The sequence below is a fragment of the Delphinapterus leucas genome, chromosome 10 (assembly GCF_059928025.1).
Source record: "Delphinapterus leucas isolate spDelLeu-1000000601 "Yukka" chromosome 10, BTC_Dleu_Yukka2, whole genome shotgun sequence".
In the NCBI taxonomy this organism is placed as follows: domain Eukaryota; kingdom Metazoa; phylum Chordata; class Mammalia; order Artiodactyla; family Monodontidae; genus Delphinapterus; species Delphinapterus leucas.
In genome coordinates, this window is record NC_143138.1 from 49,131,132 (window position 1) to 49,151,146 (window position 20,015).

Consider the following 20,015-nt stretch of genomic DNA (forward strand, 5'->3'; position numbering starts at 1 on the left):
AATAAAACTGACTTACAGTATTTTATAATGATCATAATTTATATTGAGTTTCTCATTTGATCAGTAGTGCTCTAGTAAATTAATGATAACACAATACTGATGACAATTTTTTAAATTTATGTTCTCAGGAATTTTAAAATATACTCTTTTCTGTAGAGAAATATCAATTTAAAGTATTTTCAAGCACTAAAATATGTTGCGATAAGCTTGTGTGGGGGAAGTGAGATAATATGAATTCAAGGAGAAAAGGAATAATATCAGTTTCCTAACTGTGGAAGGAGATCTTGTTCATGTGCTTTTCAAATGGATGGGCTGATAGTAGATATCAAATTACTATGGCATTTACATTCCATTTATAAAAGGGATATATCCTACTGTCTAGCAGCTAGCCTTATCCTGGACAGGCAATCTGTGCTTCATAATAACTTTGTGACTTGAAATGTTTGCAGTCAGTAGGAATTAGCTTCTGACAGCTTTCATTTTTAAAAAAATAAACATGAATGTCATAACTGTATGCATAGAAACTAAATGCAGTGACTTTCTTTTGGAAACATATGTAGGTGAAGAAAAATTTAATAGTCTTAGAAAGCCTTTGATGTAAGGAGTAGGGAGAAGAAATACGAGAAGAGCTAACAGAAGACCAGCAGCAGAGACCCTAGGATGGTGTTGGAAGATTGTACAGAGAAGGAAAAAAGATCCAGTAAGGGGAATGCTACACTTCTTACTAAATGAAGTAAGAGCAACCCTTCTCTGAGGCTTGATACTTACACTCTTACTATCTGAGATATGAATTAATTAGTTTATTCAATACTTAACAAATATTCATTCAGAACGTACCATGTGTCATTGTTTTAGGCACTGAGATGAAACGGGCAAAATAGCTTTTTAATGTATAAAGAAGTAAAATCTATCACAGAGAAGTTAGTCACATAGACAAGACCTATGTGAAATTTAACATGATGAGAAATTACTTCCCATTAATTTTTTTTCATGACAGTTTCTATATATGCCTATGAAGAAAATAAACTTTTTCCCCTGTTTAAAATGGGAAGAGAGGAAGAAATAATTTTATTTTGTGACTGTCACATATACACTATAAAAACCAAGAAGATAAAGTCAGCTTTTCAGAGGAAAGACATTTTTATAAAGCTACCAAATAAACAGCAAGGAAAGGATGACATTAAACTTCAGTAAGATGTATAGAAAGAAATTAAATTAGATTTTTCAAGTAGACTATGTAGCAAAAGAGAGGGAAAATTTCCAAACCCATTTCACAGCTCACATGATATAAAAGTGAAATCATTGACTTTGTAACAGTTGCAAAATTACAGACATAATTTCCAACTGTAGGTTTTTCAGTTGTCTGTGAATAGTCAGTTGATTCTTAAAATTCCAAAAACAAAAAGATGTGTGTTTTTTTTAAATTCACTTATATTTTGTTAATCATTTTCTCTTGACAGTCATTTTATATCATTCCCTTTTGGCTTTAATAACCCCCTCCCTCTCATCCCATAGCCAGTCTGTTCACCTGATTTTGTAGATTTTACCGTTTAGCTAATCTTTTGGATCTTTTTCATAGTCTCTACTATGCCACAGTTTCCTATCCATCTATTATAATAGTTTCCTTTAATTAGTTCTAACTTTTTGTTTTTTAGTTTCCAAGTCATTCTTTATATGGATAGCTAAATGATCTTTTAAAAATGTAGATCTTACCATTACGTTTCTCCTCTTAAACTCCTGGAATGACTCCTTAGCTTATTTTAAAAGTCTATTCTTAGTCTAGCCTAGCCTATTTTACCACCAGCTTCTAGAAACACTGCCAGCTCAGACATTGAAATTGGATATCTTTACTCCTTTAGAAGTTTTCATTCAGTTAACCCTGATTATGATTTTAGAATATTTACTTTCTTAGATTATCATTTGACATCTTTTCTAAATTTAAAAATTCTCAGAGAATTGGGGAACTCCAGAAAAATTTTCAATATTAGTGTGAGAATTATGGCTCTACTTCTTACTTGTCCTAAAATGATATCACATTTAAAAGAGGATCCTATATCTTCAGATAATGGATATCAGCTTCAGAACATATGAAGCAAAACTAGGCAGAACTAGGAGACATGCCTGCAATACTGGAAGATTTAAACAGGTTTCCCTCACTAACTCATAGAATAAAAAATAATACATTAAGGAAATAGATGATTGAATAAAATTATTAGCATCACACTCATTAGGATGGCTATTATCAGAAATAAAACCAAAATTGAAAATATTCATCTTAAAATTAATATGGAATCTCAAGGGAACTCAAATAGCCAAAACAATCTTGAGAAAGAAGAACAAAGCTGGAGGCTTCCCATTTGCTGACCTCAAAACATATTACAAAGCTGCAGAATCAAAACATTGTACTGGTGTAAAGACATACATATAGACCAATGGAATAGAATGGAGAGCACAAAAAGATCCTCACATACATGATTTTCAACAGATGTGCCAAGACCATCCCATGAGGAAATGTGGTTGGAAAAACTGAATATTGGTATGCAAAACAATGAAGTTTGACCCTTACCTCACACTGGAAAAATTAAATCAAAATGGATCAAAGACCTAAATGTAACAACTAAAACTATGACACACTTAGAAGAAAAATAGGGGGAGGGCTTCATGACATTAGATTTGACAATTTCTTGGATGTGACACCAAAAGCATAGGCAACAAAAGAAAAAATAGGTAACTAAAGGTCTCTAAATCAATCACTAATAAAATGTTAAAAAATCATTATCGGGGCTTCCCTGGTGGCGCAGTGGTTGAGAGTCCGCCTGCCGATGCAGGGGACACGGGTTTGTGCCCCGGTCCGGGAAGATCCCACGTGCCGCGGAGCGGCTGGGCCCGTGAGCCATGGCCACTGGGCCTGTGCGTCTGGAGCCTGTGCTCCGCACGGGAGAGGCCACAACAGTGAGAGGCCCGCAGATACTGCAGTATGAGTGGAAGAAATTTTACCTTTAAGCAAATCAGCTGTGTGATTTACATGACAATATAGCTTAGATAAAGGTCAATTGAGAATGGGCACATGTAGGGAGAAATAACTAAGCTGCTCTGAAATTAATACTCTCCTTGTTCAACCTACTGATATAATTCTAATCTTTTTATAACAGTATTGCATTTGGTAGCCAGCCTGAAGAACTTAATTATTCTTGTTCGATCTGTTGTTTTATTCTCACAAGTCTTAATATACTGAATAATAGAAAATACTAGGATTCTTGCAGCCATCCAATATAGACATAAAGCATATAAACTGATTACTAAGGTTTAAAGTTGGCATTTAGCACAATTTATCAGATTTCTACTTATTTGTTAACTTTTTCCTGGAAACAATTTAAAGCTGCAAAAGATACCATCCTTTAAATATGCCAGTAAGCTGTTTCTTTCCATTCTATCAATACTTTGATTTCTTATTTTGGATGAAATCCATCAGTTATACTCATTATTAAAACAAAAAAAGAAAAGAAAATATTAAGCATCTTGGAGCATTTATTGAGCTAGAAGCCACCCAGCAGTGTCTGCATAAAGTAGTCCCTGAATGATAAAGATAAATTACAACTTTGCACAGATAATAGGCTCTTAAATTCCTGTTGAATTGTTAAATATAATCTAAGGTTGACATACAGGCACAAATTGGTTAATTAGGTATGAATGAACAGCAAATTTTAAATTTACATTATAGAGAAGATTAAGGATAAATGCATTTTAAGTTTAGAAGCAAACTACCTAATCATTTGTTAAGTTGAGCACTTGAGAAAAATCATGAAGGAAAGACTAAATAGAGTGCTCTCATTCTGCATTGGTTTCTGCATATTTTAATTTTCTTATCTAACTATAAATATAGCTCATTTAAAAGCAGTCTAGAAAGGAAGTCAAACACTTATATGTATTTAGTGTAGCAGCACTGAAATGGGTTTTTTCATATGCTTTTTCATTTCATCATTAAAACCATCCTATGAATTATAATATTATTACCATCAACATGAACAGATGATAAAATGATAGATTATTTAACTGATTTGCCTTAATTTTAAAATCTCATAGGAAATGAAGCCAAAATTTAAATCCAGAGCTACGATTGATATTCAACTGATACACAAACAGCCATACTAGTTTTTAAATCATTTGAATATTGGTACTATCTAGGACAGCTTTAACGCTGAAGTTCATATTATTTTCATTATTTCATAATATAAATAATCACTCAGTGCTTCTCTTTGGCAAGTATTCTTTTAAGTGCTAGGGATACAGTGGTTAACAAGATAGACTGACTTGCCAGTGGATTTTCCTTGTCTTGTAGAGGACCTCATTAAATAAACTACAATACAGTGTGTTGAGCGGCATGGAGAGGGGGTAGAGATTGCTGGGGGCACACGGTAGGGGCATTGACTCTTACTCAGTAATTTTTCAGATTGGCTTAGACATCACCTCTTCTCAGTAGCCTGACACACCCCCTACCTGGAAGTCTCAGGTGTGCCCCATACACTTCCAAATCATTCTGCATTGGTCTCATAATAGCACTTAATGTTACTTGAGGAGAGGAATTTTGTCTTTCCTTTAGCATTATCTGGCTCATAGCAAACCCTCAAGAAGTATTTTAGAACAAAGAAAATAGAATTGAGGTCTGAAACAGCAGCAAGCAAGTGAGAGAACAGTTTTACATAAGCTTTTAGGTATTGAGGTGGGAAATGACAGAGATAATCCTTGTAGGAGGAAAGTTTATCTTTTGAGACTGAGGAGAATGGTCTGAGATTTAAAAAGGTTTAGAATAATCACTGAAGAATTGCAAGAGGAAAAAGAGAATACAAAAAAAGGATAGCCTTAAAGATGTGCTGAGGCCTCATCTGAGGTTGAAGTCTCTGAATTTGTAGTGGTACCAATAGGCGTGACTACATAATATCCTCCAAGAATCAGCAGCTCAGATTCAAGACCTCGACGACCAAGGGTGTATTCCTTTGTTTTTAAATTAAATTAATTTTTTATATAGCAGGTTCTTATTAGTTATCTGTTTTATACATATTAGCATATATATGTCAATCCCAATCTCCCAATTCACCCCCCCCATCACCAACCCCCTGCTTTCCCACCTTGGTGTCCATATGTTTGTTCCCTACACCTGTGTCTCTATTTCTGCCTTGCATACCGGTTCATCTGTACCATTTTTCTAAATTCCACATATATGTGTTAATATACGATATTTGCTTTAATCTTTCTGACTTACTTCACTCTGTATGACAGTCTCTAGGTCCATCCATGTCTCTACAAATGTCCCAATTTGGTTCCTTTTTTTGGCTGAGTAATATTCCATTCTATATATGTACCACATCTTATTTATCCATTCGTCTGTCAATGGGCATTTAGGTTGCTTCCATGACCTGGTTATTGTAAATAGTGCTGCAATGAATTGGGGTGCATGTGTGTTTTTTTCTTTTTCTCTTTGTTATCTTTACTTTTTTAAAATATCTTTTTTGGAGTATAATTGCTTTACAATGTTGTGTTAGTTTCTGCTGTATAACAAACTGAATCAGCTATACCTATACATATATCCCCATATCCCCTCCCTCTTGTGTCTCCCTCCCTCCTCCCTATCCCACCCCTCCAGGTGGTCACAAAGCACCAAGCTGATCTCCCTGTGCTATGCAGCTGCTTCCCACTAGCTATCTATTTTACATTTGGTAGTGTATATATGTCAGTGCTACTCTTTCACTTTGTCCCAGCTTACCTTTCCCCCTCCCCATGTCCTCAAGTCCATTCTCTATGCCTGCATCTTTATTCCTGCCATACCCCTAGGTTCATCAGAAAAAAGTTTTTTGTTTTTTTTTTTTAGATTCCATATATATGTGTTAGCATACAGTATTTGTTTTTCTCTTTCTGACTTACTTCACTCAGTATGACAAACTCTAGGTCCATCCACCTCACTACAAATAACTCAGTTTTGTTTCTTTTTATGGCTGAGTAATATTCAATTGTATATATGTGCCAAATCTTCTTTTCCGTTCATCTGCCGATGGACACTTAGGTTGCTTCCATGTCCTGGCTATTATAAACAGTGCTGCAATGAACATTGTGGTACTTGACTCCTTTTGAATTATGGTTTTCTCAGGGAATATGCCCAGTAGTGGGATTGCTGGGTTGTATGGTAGTTCTATTTTTAGTTTTATAAGGAGCCTCCATACTATTCTCCACAGTGGCTGTATCAATTTACATTCCCACCAATAGTGCAGGAGGGTTCCCTTTTCTCCACATCCTCTCCAGCATTTATTGTTTGTAGATTTTTTGGTGATGGCCATTCTGACTGGTGTGAGGTAATACCTCATTGTGGTTTTGGTTTGCATTTCTCTGATGATTAGTGATGTTGAACATACTTTCATGTGTTTGTTGGCAATCTGTATATCTTCTTTGGAGAAATGTCTATTTAGGTCTTCTGCCCATTTTTGGATTGGGTTGTTTGTTTTTTTGATATTGAGCTGCATGAGCTGCTTGAATATTTTGACGATTAATCCTTTGTCAGTTGCTTCATTTGCAAATATTTTTTCCCATTCTGAGGGTTGTCTTTTCGTCTTGTTTGTGGTTTCCTTGCTGTGCAAAAGCTTTTAAGTTTCATTCGGTTCCATTTGTTTATTTTTATTTCCATTTCTCTAGGAGATGGGTCAAAAAGGATATTTCTCTGATTTATGTCAAACAGTGTTCTTCGTATGTTTTCCTCTAAGAGGTTGATAGTGTCCGGCCTTACATTTAGGTTTTCTATCCATTTAGAGTTTATTTTTATGCATGGTGTTAGGGAGTGTTCTAATTTCATTCTTTTACATGTAGCTGTCCAGTTTTCCCAGCACCACTTACTGAATAGGCTGTCTTTTTCTCCATTGTATATTCTTGCCTCCTTTATCAAAGATAAGATGACCGTATATGTGTGGGTTTTCCTCTGGGCTTTCTATCCTGTTCCATTGATCTCTATTTCTGTTCTTGTGCCAGTACCATGCTATCTTGATTATTGTAGCTTTGTAGTATAGTCTGAAGTCAGGAAGCGTGATTCCTCCAGCTCCGTTTTTCTTTCTCAATATTGCTTTGACTATTCGGGGTCTTTTGTGTTTCCATACAGATTGTGAAATTTTTTTGTTCTAGTTCTGTGAAAAATGCCATTGGTAGTTTACTAGGGATTGCATTGAACCTGTAGATTGCTTTGGGTAGTAGAGTCATTTTCACAATGTTGATTCTTCCAATCTAAGAATATGGTATATCTCTCCATCTGTTTGTATCATCTTTAATTTCTTTCATCAGTGTCTTATAGTTTTCTGCATACAGGTTTTTGTCTCCCTAGGTAGGTTTATTCCTAGGTAGTTTATTCTTTTTGTTGCAGTGGTAAATGGGAGTGTTTCCTTAATTTCTCTTCCAGATTTTTCATCATTAGTGTATAGGAATGTGATAGATTTCTGTGCATTAATTTTGTATCCTGCTACTTTACCAAATTCGTTGATTACCTCTAGTAGTTTTCTGGTAACATCTTTAGGATTTTCTATGTATAGTATCATAGCATCTGCAGACAGTGACAGTTTTACTTCTTCTTTTCCAATTTGGATGCCCTTTATTTCCTTTGCTTCTCTGATTGCTGTGGCTAAAACTTCCAAAACTAGGTTGAATAACAGTGGTGAGAGTGAGCATCCTTGTTTTGTTTCTGATTTTAGAGGAAATGGTTTCAGTTCTTCACCATTGAGAACAGTGTTGGCTGTGGGTTTGTCATATATGGCCCTTATTATGTTGAGGTAAGTTCCCTCTATGCCTACTTTCTGGGGAGTTTTTATCATAAAATAGCTGTTGAATTTTGTCAGAATCTTTTTCTGCATCTGTTGAGATGATCATATGGTCTTTATCCTTCAGTTTGTTAATATGGTTTATCACATTTATTGATTTGCGAATACTGAAGAATCCTTGCATGTCTGGGGTAAGCCCCACTTGATCATGGTGAATTATCCTTTCAGTGTGCTGTTGGATTCTGTTTGCTAGTATTTTGTTAAGTATTTTTGCATCTGTGTTCATCAGTGATATTGGCCTGTAGTTTTCTTTTTTTGTGACATCTTTGTCTGATTTTGGTATTAAGGTATGGTGCCCTTGTAGAATAAAATTAAGAGTGTTCCTGCCTCTGCCATATTTTGGAAGAGTTTGAGAAGTGTACGTGTTAGCTCTTCTCTAAATGTTTGATAGAATTCATCTGGGAAGCCTTTGGTCCTGGGCTTTTGTTTGTTGGAAGATTTTTAATCACAGTTTCAATTTCAGTGCTTGGAATTGGTCTCTTTATATTTTCTATTTTTTCATGATTCAGTCTTGGAAGATTGTGCTTTTCTAAGAATTTGCCCCTTTCTTCCAGGTTGTCCATTTTATTGGAATATAGTTTCTTGTAGTAATCCCTCATGAATCTTTGTGTTTCTGCAGTGTCAGTTGTTACTTCTCCTTTTTCATTTCTAATTCTGTTGATTTGAGTCTTCTCCCTTTTTTTCTTGATGAGTCTGGCTAGTGGTTTATCAATTTTGTTTATCTTCTCAAAGAACCAGCTTTTATTTTTAGTTTTATTGACTTTGCTATCGTTCCCTTCATTTCTTTTTCATTTATTTCTTATCTGATCTTTATGATTTCTTTCCTTCTGCTAACTTTGGGGTTCTTTTGTTCCTCTCTCTAATTGCTTTAGGTGTAAGTTTAGGTTGTTTATTTGAGATTTCTTTTGTTTCCTGAGGTAGGATTTTATTACTATAAACTTCCCTCTTAGAACTGCTTTTGCTGCATCCCATAGGTTTTGGGTCATTGTGTTTTCACTGTATTTGTTTCTATGTATTTTTGATTTCCTCTTTGATTTCTTCAGTGATCTCTTGATTATTTAGTAGCATATTATTTAGCCTCCATGTGTTTGTATATTTTACATTTTTTCTCTGTAATTGATATCTAGTCATATAGCGCTGAGGTCAGAAAAGAAACTTGATACAATTTAAATTTTTTAAAATTTACCAAGGGTTGATTTGTGACTCAAGGTACGATCTATCCTGAAGAATGTTCCTTGAGCACTTGAGGAAAAAGATTATTCTGTTATTTTTGGATGGAATGCACTATAAACATCAATTAAATCCATCTTGTTTAATGTATCATTTAAACTTCTGTTTTCTTATTTTCATTTTGGATGATCTGTCCATTGGTGAAAGTGGGGTGTTAAATTTCCCTACTATTATTGTGTTATTGTCAATTTCCCTTTTTATGGCTATTAGCGTTTGCCTTATGTATTGAGGTGCTCCTATGTTGGGTGCATAAATATTTACAATTGTTATATCTTCTTCTTGGACTGATCCCTTGATCATTATTTAATGTCCTTCTTTGTCTCTTGTAATAGTCTTTATTTTAAAGTCTTTTTTTTCTGATATGAGAATTGCTACTCCAGCCTTCTTTTGATTTCCATTTGCATAGAATATCTTTTTCCATCCCCTCACTTTCAGTCTATATTTGTCCCTAGGTCTGAAGTGGGTTTCTTGTAGACAGCATATATATTGGTCTTGTTTTTATATCCATTTAGCCAGTATTTGTTGGAGCATTTAATCCATTTATGTTTAAGATAATTATCAATGTGTCTGTTCCTATTACCATTTTCTTAATTGTTTTGGGTTTGTTTCTGTAGGTCTTTTCCTTCTCTTGTGTTTCCTGCCTAGAGAAGTTCCTTTAGCATTTGTTGTAAAGCTGGTTTGGTGGTGCTGAATTCTCTCAACTTTTGCTTGTCTGTAAAGGTTTTAATTTCTCCATCGAATCTGAATGAGATCCTTGCTGGGTAGAGTAATCTTGGTTGTAGGTTTTTCCCTTTCATCTCTTTAAATATATCCTTCCACTCCTTTCTGGCTTGCAGAGTTTCTGCTGAGAGATCAGCTGTCAACCTTATGGGGATTCCCTTGTATGTTATTTGTTGTTTTTTCCTTGCTGCTTTTAATATTTTTTGTTTATATTTAATTTTTGATAGTTTGATTAATATGTGTCTTGGTGTGTTTCTCCTTGGATTTATCCTGTATGGGACTCTCTGGACTTCCTGGACTTCCTTTTCCATGTTAGGGAAGTTTTCAACTATAATCTCCTCAAATATTTTCTCAGACCGTTTCTTTTTCTCTTCTTCTTCTGGGACTCTTAATTTGAATGTTGGTGCGTTTAATGTCCCAGAAGTCTCTGAGACTGTCTTCAATTCTTTTCATTTTTTTTCTTTATTCTGCTCTGTGGCAGTTATTTCCACTATTTTATTTTCCAGGTCACTTATCCGTTCTTCTGCCTCAGTTATTCTGCTATTGTTTTCTTTTAGAGAATTTTTAATTTCATTTATTGTGTTCATCATTGTTTGTTTGCTCTTTAGTTCTTCGAGGTCCTTGTTAAACGTTTCTTGTATTTTCTCTATTTGCAAGATTTTGTATCATCTTTACTATCATTACTCTGAATTCTTTTTCCAGTAGACTGCCTATTTCCTCTTCATTTGTTTGGTCTGGTGGGTTTTTACCTTGCTCCTTCATCTGCTGCATATTTCTCTGTCTTCCCATTTTGGTTAACTTACTGTGTTTGGGGTCTACTTTTTGCAGCCTGCAGGTTCGTCGTTCCCTTTGTTTTTGGTGTCTGTCCACAGTGGGTACGGTTGGTTCAGTGGGTTGTGTAGGCTTCCTGGCGGAGGGGACTGGTGCCTGTGTTCTAGTAGGTGGGGCTGGATCCTGTCTTTCTGGTGGACAGGGCTGCGTCCAGTGGTGTGTTCCGGGATGTCTGTGAATTTAGTATGATTTTAGGTAGCCTCTCTGCTAATGGGTAGAGTTGTGTTCCTGTGTTGCTAGTTGTTTGGCATGGGGTGTACAGCACTGGAGCTTGCTGGTCCTTGTGTGGAACTGGGTCTTAGCGTTGAGATGGAGATCTCTGGCAGAGCTCTCGTTGATTGATATTACATGGGGCTGGGAGGTCTCTGGTGGTCCAATATTCTGAACTAGGCTCTCCCACCTCAGAGGCTCAGGCGCAACAGCAGGCTGGATCACCAGGACCCTGTCAGTCACACAGCTCAGAAGAAAAGGGAGAAAAAAATTTTTTTAATTAAAAAATATTTAAAAATATATAGAGCAACCCAACTGATAAACAAATTCACCAGTGACAACAAGCAGTAAAAACTATACTAAGATAAACATAAAAATCAGAAACAAATCAGTCACAGACAGCAAACCCCACATCTACCATTGCTCCCCAAATCCACCACCTCAATTTTGGGTTGATTCGTTGTCTATTCTGGTATTCCACAGATGCAGGGTAATTCACGTTTATTGTGGGGATTTAATCCACTGCTCCTGAGGCTGCACAGAGAAATTTCCCTTTCTCTTCTTTGTTCGCACAGCTCCTGGGGTACAGCTTTGGTTTTGGCCGTGCCTCTGCATATAGGTTGCCCTCAGGCTTCTTTTCCTGCCTGGACAGGACGGGGTTAAAGCAGCGGCTGATTAGGGGCTCTGGGCCACTCCTGCCAGGGCAGAGGGAGGGATACGGTAGTTACAATTGGAATGCCGGGCGAGTCTGTGGTGGCAGAGGCTGGCGTTGACGTTGCAACAGCCCGAGGCACCCTGTGTGTTCTCCCAGGGAAGTTGTCCCTGGATCACAGGATCCTGACTGTGGCGTGTTGTACAGGCTCCCAGGGTGGGGCCTGTGGATAGTGACCTGTGCTTGCACACAGGATTCTAGGTGGCTGCAGCAGCAGCATTAGTGTTTCATGCCTGTCTCTGGGGTCTGAGCTGATAGCTACGGCTCACTCCCATCTCTGGAGCTTGTTTAGGCAGTGCTCTGCCTTCTGTGGGCAGACAGGGAAGGAATCCCCTCTCCTCTTGCACCCCGAAACAGTGGTCTCTTGCCTTAGGCAGGTCCAAAGTTTTTCCTGGACTCTCTCCCGGCCAGCTGTGGCACACTAGCCCCCTTCAGGCTGTGTTCATGCAGCCCACCCCAGTCCTCTGCCTGGGATCTCACCTCCTCCGCCATCTTGAAGGTCCCCCACATGTGTCTTTTTGAATTATGGTTTTCTCTGGGTATATGCCCAGTAGTAGGATTGCTGGGTCATATGGTAGTTCTATTTTTAGTGTTTTAAGGAATCTCCATACTGATCTCCATAGCAGCTGTATCAATTTACATTCCCACCAACAGTGCAAGAGGGTTCCCTTTTCTCCACACTCTCTCCAGCATTTGTTGTTTTGTAGATTTTCTGATGATGCCCATTCTAACCGGTGTGAGGTGATACCTCACTGTAGTTTTGATTTGCATTTCTCTAATAATTATTGATATTGAGCAGCTTTTCATGTGCCCCTTGGCCATCTGTATGTCTTCTTTGGAGAAATGTCTATTTAGGTCTTCTGCCCATTTTTAGATTGGGTTTTTTGTTTTTTTAATATTGAGCTGCATGAGATGTTTATATATTTTGGAGATTAATCCTTAAGCCTGTATTCTCCAAGAATGCTTCTGGCCTCAACTAATTGGGAAGACAAATAGTGGTTTAAAAGGTAAAGGTTTATTTCCTCACATATCCAGAAGAGCAGGTATATAGAATGAGGGTAAGATTCCTAAAGTTAAAAACTGCAGCAACAGCAACAAAAATAGCAGTTCCAGAATGTTTCTATGAGTTCTTTCCTGAATATCAACAATTGGAAATGGGTTTTCTGTTTGTCTGAAATCTTGTTTTGTACAATAAATGCTTTTTATATTAAAATTGTTGAAATAAAAGTTTAGAAGGAAAATATCTCTCTGTTGTTTCCAAAACCTTTTTTTGTTTTACACTGAATGTTACTGACACAAATGAATACTTGAACATCATTAAGGAACCCAGGACATCAAAAGAAATGATAGTATACTTTAAATGGGTGAATTCTGTAGTATGTGAATTATATCTCAAAGCTGTTAAAGCAAAAGAAACGAAGAGAAAAATGGAAACTCCCCCCCTGCCCCCAAACATAGCAAAACTTTAAGAATAGAAAAATTTGACCATTTGCTGTAAAGAAGATTCTTAGGAAGTAGCTTTCTGGTATTGGGGTAGAGGATAAGGTGAATTGTATTGGATCCTAATCTTCCACCAAAATTATTAGGTAAGTCAAGTTCATTTCTTTATACCAGGCTCCATCTCTCAACCACCTGCTTAATATACATGTCATAACTTGCTCTGATCCCCCAGTGCTTTCAAGCTTTCTCTTCTGTTTACATATCTCTCAGCCCCATTCACAGGAAAGCAAAAACAACTACTCAAAGAGTTACCTAAAATTTTTTCTTCATTTCCTTACTTAATAGTTACAGTTCGGCATGCTCCAATCAGGACTTCATTCCCAGCACTAACCTAACATTGCTCTCAGATCATCAATGACTTCCATGTTTAAATCCAGTGGCAACTTCTCTGTCCTCATGACTGAAATTCTAAACAACATCTAATGCGATCAACCATTCTGTCTTTCTGGAAACATAAATGTCACTAACTTTGATCTAGTTACTTAAGCTGAAAACTTAGTAGTCAGTCTTGATCCCTGTCTTTCCCTTATTCACTATAGGCAATACAGCAATGAGTCTTACCTGTTCTACCTCTAAAACATGCATGGAATAAGTCCATTTGTCTTCAGAGCCGTATTTCTACCCAGGGCCAAAACATCATCTCCCTACTCAAATATATTCTTTATACTGTCATATATTTTAAAAATATATACTTTGTTGAACTATACCATATATACAAAAATTATAGATGAAAAGCTCAAAAATTATTACAAAGTAAATACACTCGTATAACCACATTCAGGTTAAGGATGAATCTCTTCCCCTCACATATTACCTGTCATAGTTGTCTGGACCCTAGAAGAGCATTGCCAGCCCCACAGAAGCTACCTCATGGCCCCTTGACCCAAAGCTAACTGCCATTCTAACTTTTAACACCACGAATTAGTTCCACTTGTTTTAAATATATGTATGTATAGGTGTATATACACATACATGGTATCATGTAGTGTGTATTCTTATATCTGGCTTCTTTTATTCAGTATGTTTCTGAGATTCACTCAAGTTTTGTGTCTCAAGAGTTTGTTCATTCTTCTTGCTATGTAGTATTCCACTGTATGAGTATACCACATTTCATTTTTGTTCTACAGATTATAAGTATTTGAATTATTTACAGGTTTTGGATATGAATGTTCTTGTACATATCTTGAGATAGATATAGATATTAGATATAGATATTTGGTATGTATGTACTTAGAAGTATGTTCAAATTTAGTAGATAATGAAAAGCAAATTTGCCAATGATCATACTAATTGGCAGCTCAACCAACTGTGTATGAGAGTTCCAGTCTGTTTATATCTTTGCCAGCACTTGGCATTGTCAGTCTTTCTAACACTGGCATTGCTGGTGTGTTGTGGTATCTCATTGTAGGTTTAATTTGCATTTCCTTTACAATTCTTAAGTTTGAGGACCTTTTCATATTTGCTGGTCATTTAGATTGCCTCTTTTGTGAAGTACCTGTTCAAGTCTGTTGGCTGTTTTTCTATTTGGTTCTCTGATTTTTTCCTAATTGATAGTAGATCTGGACAGGAAATCTTCCCTGCACTTACTACCTGTCACACTGGCTTCATTTTTGCCCTTCAAATAGGCCAAAAATTTCCTCTTTTCAAGGCTCTTTATGGGCTGTGTCTTCAATTTTCAAGTCTCGGCCCAAATGTCATACATCCATATAAACCTTCCTCGACCAAACCTCCTCCAACACACACACCTTCCTATCGTATCACCCTATATTTCCCTTTAGTATTTATCAATATCTGACATTATTTATTTATTGGTTTGCTTATATATACTGTCTATTTCCTCTCTTACTGGAATTTTAACTCATGCCTGCTGTGTCTGTTTTTATTCACTGGTGTTTCCCTAGTACCTAGAACTTTTGTGCAACATGTGAGAGGTACACAGTAATTATCTGTTTAAAAAAATGAATGAGGGGCTTCCCTGGTGGCGCAGTGGTTGAGAGTCCGCCTGCCGATGCAGGGGATGCAGGTTCGTGCCCCGGTCCGGGAGGATCCCACATGCCGCAGAGCGGCTGGTCCCATGAGCCATGGCCGCTGAGCCTGCGCATCCGGAGCCTGTGCTCCACAACGGGAGAGGCCACCACAGTGAGAGGCCCGCGTACCGCCAAAAATAAAAAATAAAAAAAAAAAGAATGAGCAAAGGAACAAATTAATATCTAGTTTGAGGTATTGTCCATATTGTTATATTTAAAGAAAACCAGATTTTTATTCCAAAGGAATATATGTTTTTGTAGGTTAAGGTCAATTTTCTTGAACTAGGAATATTGCTTGACCCTTCTTATATACATTATAATTACATTCCTAGAGACTAACATTATTGAACCCTTAATTATCTTCATTTTCCAAGGTAACTGTAAAATTAGCCATTATTGGCATATTACCTGATGCAGCTTTACAATTCTAAAATTTACAAGTGTATAAAACATTTTTACAATTTAACTTTTGCAACAAGAAGTTACAATTTATCAGAAACTAAGACTTTGGGTACACAAGTGTTTACAGAGACAATGGAGATTGAAACCATTTTTATTGAAAATTTATAGTTTGGTGGTTTATTTGGAAACCTGTTTTCATATTTTAAAAGTTCTCTAGAATTTTCAATAACTGATTTTAATTGAAAGTCTGATATATAAGCTGTAATTATGAACAAAATGTATAGAAAAATAATACTAAATCTGATAAATTAATTTTCTGCAGCAAAATTTTCTGCAGGTCGTCACCATTTTGATATGTGTAGGTCTAATACTAAATACGTTTTTTCACAATGTTTATTTCGAAGATAGATAATGTTATGTTGCTAAAATATCTTTAGAAATAACTTTTAAATGTTAATTTTGTAATTTTACATTTATATTATCCCTGAATAGACCACGGAATGGACACTTGTTTACAGTATGAGAGCTGAAGCAAGAAGGCAGTGTTACCTTGCAAACATGCAGCAAATATTGATATTGGAGGTTACAAATAATTTATAGTGAGTAGGCAAAATTGCAAATATGGAATCTGCAAGTAATGAGGATTGATTGTATAATTATATGAAATAACACAATATTTAAATTTCCATTTAAAAACTTTGGAAGATAGAGGAGAAAACAATTCATAATTTTATCACCATAAGATTTTTATTTTCTATATTTTCTTCTACTTTTTGTCTCTGATATATATATATTTTCAAATATTGCATAGATACCTACTCTTTTTGTCTTCCACCCCAATTTACCTCTGGAAAATCTTCCTCCTCCACTGTATTTTGGGTGGGGTGGTCTCTACATCTTTCTCCAGAGATGGGTATGTGACCTATGCCTAAAAATTAGCACATGATATTCACCAGCTATAGTCACTGACACTGGGATAGACATATGCCCACTTAGAACCAGTGTGATGCGCTGAGTTTTTTGTGGACTCCTGGAGAAGAGACACTCCTGGAGAAGAGACACTCCTTTCACACTGGACTTGACTTGCTGCCATCTTCTTTCACATGAAACCTAAGACTGAACCTAATGCAGAAGGAGGCAAAGTAGAGAGACTAAGGGAAACCAAGTCCTGATGAAATCAATCCTGAATTAATCAGTTTATTTTTATAAGAATTGTCTATATTTAAGATGTATAACAAGATGTTTTGATGTACATATACATTATGAAATGGTTACTACAGTCAAGCTTATCAACATATCCATCACCTCTCATAGTTGCCTTTTGTGTGTGTGTGTGTGTGTGTGTGTGTGTGTGTGTGTGTGTCTGTGGTGAGAACACTTAAGATTTACTATATTAAAAGACAAATACTGTATGTTACCACTTATGTGGAATGTAAAGAGTAAAACAAATGAATTAATATAACAAAACAGAAAGAAACTCACAGATACAGAGAACAAATTAGTGGTTACCAGTGGGGAGAAAATGGGGGAGGGGCAAGATGGGGTAGGTGATTAAGAGGAGCAAACTACTATGTATAAAATAAGTAAGCTATAAGGATATAATGGGACTTCCCTGGCAGTCCAGTGGTTAAGACTCCTCACTCTCAATGCAGGGGGCACGGGTTTGATCCCTGGTCGGGGAACTAAGAGCCCACATGCTGCACAGTGTGGCAAAAAAAAAAAAAAAAATTAAGAATATATGGTAGAGCACTGGGAATATAGCCAATATTTTATAATAACTTTAAAAGGAGTATAAGCTATAAAAATACTGAGTCACTATGTTATACATCTGAAACTAATATAATATTGTAAATCAACTATAATAAAATAAAAATTAAATATAGAAGGATTAAATAGACAAAAATAAAAAGAATTGAATGTAAATTTAAAAAAAGAATATTTACCTTCTGTCTAATATTTGGAGATTGCAAACAATGCTTCTATCGTTGTTTAAAAAACTTTACTCTCAGCAGATTTCAAGTATACAATACAGTATTACTAACTATAGTCAGAGTGTACATTAGGTCTCTAGAACTTAGTCATCCCACATAACTGAAACTTTGTGCCCTTTGACAAAAATATCCCCATTTTCCTCTCCCTACCCCACCTGTGATAACCACCATTCTCTCTGCTTCTATGATTCTGACTTTTTTCAAATTAAGCAAGATCATACGGTATTTTTCTTTCTGCACCTGACTTATTTCATTCAGCACAATGCCTTTCTGGGTTCATCCATGTTGTCACTAATGACAGGATTTCCTCGTTTTTTAAGGCTGAATAATAATTCTTCTTTTTTTAAATAAATTCATTTCTTTCTTTATCTTATTTTGGCTGCATTGGGTCTTCATTGCTGTGCGCGGGCTTTCTCTAGTGGCAAGTGGGAGCTACTCTTTGTTGCGGTGCGCAGGCTTCTCATTGTGGTAGCTTCTCTTGTTGCAGAGTACGGGCTCTAGGCGCACGGACTTCAGTAGTTGTGGCATGCGGGCTCAGTAGTTGTGTTTCACGGGCTCTAGAGTGCAGGGTCAGTAGTTGTGGTGTACGGGCTTAGTTGCTCCGTGGCATGTGGGATCTCCCGGACCAGGGCTCGAACCCGTGTCCCCTGCATTGGCAGGCAGATTCCTAACCACTGGGCCACCAAGGAAGTCCAGTAATTCTTTTATATATATGTCACTATTTCTTTATATATAAATATATAAATATATGTATCAGTATATATATACATATATATATTAGTAAATATATATATATTAGTATTTCTTTATCCATTCATCCATCAGTGTTTGTTTCTGTTTCTTGGCTATTGTGATAATGCTGCAGTGGACGTGGGAGTGCAGATACCTCTTTGAGATAAGGCTTTTATTTCCTTTGGATATATATCCAGAAGTGGGATTGTTGGATTATATGGTACTTCTATTTTTAATTTTTGGAGGAACCTTCATATTGTTTTCCATAATGGCTGGACCAATATACATTCCCACCAACAGTGTACAAGGATATCCTTTTCCTCCACATCCTTGTCAACACTTGTCATCCTTTAACTTTTTGATAATAACCATCCTAACAGGTGTGAAATGATATCTCATTGTGGTTTTGATTTGCATTTCCCTGATGGTTGGTGACATTGAGCATTTTTTCATATACTTGCTGGCCATTTGTATGTCTTCTTTGGAAAAATGTCTATTCTGGTCCTTTGCCCATTTCTTGATCAGGTTATTTGTTTGCGCATTTCTTGATCAGGTTATTTGTTTCTTTGCTATTGAGCTGTAGGAACTCCTTATATATTTTGGATATTAATCCCTTATCGGATGTATGGTTTGTATATATTTTCTCCCATTCCACAGGTTGCCTTTTCACTTTATTGTTTCCTTTGCTGTGCAAAGTTTTTTAGTTTGATACAGTCCTACTTGTCTATTTTTGCTTTTATTGCCTGTGCTTTTGGTATCATATCTGTGAAATCATTGCCAAGACCAATGTCATGAAGCTTTTCCCCTATTGTCTTCTAGAAGTTCTAGTTTCCGGTGTTATGTTTAAGGCTTTAATCCATTTTGAGTTAATTTTTGTGTATGGCGTAAGATAATGGCCCAATGCCATTCTTTTACATGTGCATATTCAGTTTCCCAACCCCACTTATTGGAGGGACTGTCCTTTCCTCATTATCTATTCTTGATGCCCTTGTTGAAGATTAGTTGACCATCTATGTGTGGATTTATCTCTGTTCTGTTCAGTTGATCTGTATATCTTTCTTTGTTCAAGCAGCATAATGTTTTGATTACTGTAGCTTTGTAATGTATTTTTGAAATCAGGAAGTGTGAGGCCTTTAACTTGTTCTTCTTAAGATTGCTTTGGCTATTTGGGGTCTTTTGTAGTTCTCTATGAATTTTAGAATTTTTTTTTCTATTTTTGTAAAAATGTTACAGGGGTTTAATAGTGATTGCATTGAATCTGTAGCTCACTTTGCATAATATGGACATTTTAACAGTGTTCTTCCAGTCCATGAACACTGAATATCCTTCCATTTATTTGTGTCATCTTCCATTTCTTTCATCAGTGTTTTATAGTTTTCATTTTACAGGTCTTTTACTTACTTGGTTAAATTTATTTCTAAGTATTTTATTATGTTTGATGCAATTGTAAATGAAATCGTTTCCTTGGTTTTCTTTTTGGATAGTTTGTTGTTGGTGTAAAGAAATGCTACTGATTTTTCTGTGTTGATTTAGTCCTGAATTTAGCTCTGCCTCATGTCAGCCATACTTCTGGTGTATGAGCCAATAGTTTTTTTTCTTTCCTTTTTAATTTTTAATTTTTTGGCTTAAGCTGTCAGTTGCAACGAAATGAATCCTAGCTGATACAATGTAGTTTCAGTCATAGCATCATATGCATTTATAATCTTGCTTTCGCCCTCATAATATTTTATCTGGATATATAAATATAAGATTGATACTTTTTAATTAACATCTGTTAATAATTTGCAGTTTTTAAAAATATAAATATCAACTT

The 20,015-nt window shown here is 36.1% G+C and overlaps 1 protein-coding gene and 1 pseudogene across 4 annotated transcripts in view; both read left to right on the forward strand.

The window, feature by feature from the left end:
- The window catches only part of ZCWPW2 (zinc finger CW-type and PWWP domain containing 2), a 145,425-nt gene that overhangs the window by 3,937 nt on the left and 121,473 nt on the right, over positions 1-20,015 (forward strand). The gene's annotated exons all lie outside the window — the stretch shown is intronic.
- Positions 11,574-20,015, forward strand: part of LOC149748231 (SIN3-HDAC complex-associated factor pseudogene) — a 38,121-nt pseudogene continuing 29,679 nt past the window's right edge.